This window comes from Astyanax mexicanus, chromosome 5 (genome assembly GCF_023375975.1).
Source record: "Astyanax mexicanus isolate ESR-SI-001 chromosome 5, AstMex3_surface, whole genome shotgun sequence".
Classification (NCBI taxonomy): Eukaryota; Metazoa; Chordata; class Actinopteri; order Characiformes; family Acestrorhamphidae; genus Astyanax; species Astyanax mexicanus.
The window spans coordinates 55,923,361-55,925,546 of record NC_064412.1 but is presented as its reverse complement, the minus strand read 5'-3'; the positions used below and the strand labels follow the sequence as shown (position 1 = coordinate 55,925,546).

The window sequence follows — 2,186 nt, the reverse complement described above, 5'->3', positions numbered from 1 at the left end:
TGGACGGTCATCTGAAATATATATATATATGTTATTACTACTGATATTTGTTATTTATTCTTTTTTATTTTTGCATGACTGGGCTTTACACTGAGACTTTTAAATTAAGGCTTTGATTTCTATTGGGTGTACTTTGTCTCAAAAAAAATAACACTATATAAAGAAATCAGACTTCTTTAGTTCAAAAACACATGAAGAATGTTCACAATAGACCTTAAAATAAAAAGAAATACATCAACAACTTTAACATGGCTTCCATTACAAGACTAAATATTGGAAATAGTTCCTTTAATACTAGAAATAGACCTAAAATACTCAATGTTCAAGTATTCAAAAATATATTTCTCAAAAGCTCTATTGCACATATATATATATATATATATATATATATATATATATATATATATATATATATATATATATATATATATAGGGATGTATTGGGTTTACCTGTACAGAGAGGGCAGCAGAGCAGAGCTTATAACTGGAAAACTCAGATTCAGGGATCAGATTTAGATAGCAGTAGTCATTGGTTGTCATGTTCTGCTGGACTAAAGGAAAGAAGGGGGTAACACCCTACAATAAGGGTATATTCATAAGCAGAACTAACTCATGAATGTCTCAACTAATCATTAGTTAACACTAAGTATTAGTTAAAACTTCGTTTTGTAATGATTAACAGTGCCTTGCCTAGTGCCAATTAATAATCAGCTGACACATTACATAACATTTAACAATGTTCATTACCGCTGTATGTACTGTTAATTAGTGTACCCTTATTAGACATTTAGGTTAGGACATTTCTTAAGGACAAATTAAAGACAACTGATAGGAATATTGCAGATATTGAAGAACGAGTTTTTTTTTTTCTAAAACATGTATGCTAATTATATTTAAATGAGTGTACAAGGAGGATGAACAGTCACATACATGTATAGGAAATATGTATAGGAATGTATAGGAAAGTTTTACCTGTACAGAGAGGGCAGTAGTTAGTAGTGGATCCCATAACTCCACAGCAAAAGGACTAGCCAATTCTAGATATCACCTAAAATTTAGCTTTTACCTGTGCAGAGCGAGCAATTTGTAGTATTGGAGCGCCTAATTCCAAAGCTTGACTTAGTACAAATAGGATTCTGGAGTCAATATTTAGAAAATTAAGATTTAAGACTTCAGGATTCAGTCCTTGACTGTCAAGTTTTATTGAACTGTGAATGAAATAAAGAAAGACCTTGAGCAGCAGAAGCAAAAGCAGCATCAACAGCAACTCAACAAGACCAGCTCACACTAGTTGAAAGCTAGTTTTATCTACCACAGTGGGTGTAGCCTAAAGTTTAATAATGTTTTTTACGGGAAGGTTTACCTGTGCAGAGATGGCAGTCAGTAGTATTGAAGCTCTCAACTGCTTAGCTTGACTTAGGACTCAGATTCAGGACTCATGACAGGACCGTCATGTTCTGTTGGACTATAAAGAAACGAAAGGAAGACCTTGAGCATCAGCAACTCAATAAGACTAGTTAAAAGCTAGTTGTATCTACCACAGTAGGTGTAACCTAAAGTTTAATATCGTTATATAGAAAGGTTTACCTTTAAAGAGATGACAGTAAATAGTATTGGAGCTCTTAACTCCACAGCTTGACTCTAGCCATTCATGATTTAGACCTTGCAGGATTCAGACATTCAAGATTCAGTACTTGACTGTCATTTTCTATTCAACTGTGAAGGAAAGAAAGGAAGACCTTGATCATCAGCAACTCAACAAGACTAGTTGAAAGCAAGTTGTAGCTATCACAGTAGGTGTAACCTAAAGTTTAAAAATAATGTTTTATGGGATTATTGGAGCTTTTAACTCTACAGCTTGGTTTAGTACTCAGATTCAGGACTCAAAATTCAGCCATTCAATATTCAGTCCTTGACTGTCATGTTCTGTTGGACTATAAAGGAACGAAAAGTAAAGAAAAGAAAAGAAAAGAAAAGAAAGACCTTGAGCGGCAGCAACAACTCAACAAAACTAGTTGAAAGCAAATTGCACCCACCATAATAATGTTTTAAGGGAAGGTTTACCTGTGCAGAGAGGACAGTCAGTAGTTTTGGAGCTTTTAACTCTACAGCTTGATTTAGACTCAAATTCAGGACGTCAGAATCTAGCCATTTGGGATTTAGACGTTCAGGATTCAGTCCTTGAC

At 34.0% G+C, this 2,186-nt stretch overlaps 1 long non-coding RNA gene across 1 annotated transcript; it reads right to left on the bottom strand.

The window, feature by feature from the left end:
* Positions 1-1,368: 1,368 nt before the first annotated feature.
* On the bottom strand, positions 1,369-2,186 carry LOC125802284 (uncharacterized). The gene is made up of 3 exons (XR_007439317.1): positions 2,065-2,186; positions 1,588-1,716; positions 1,369-1,465 (listed from the first exon to the last, which is right to left on the bottom strand). It is a non-coding gene; the product is annotated as an uncharacterized LOC125802284 (long non-coding RNA).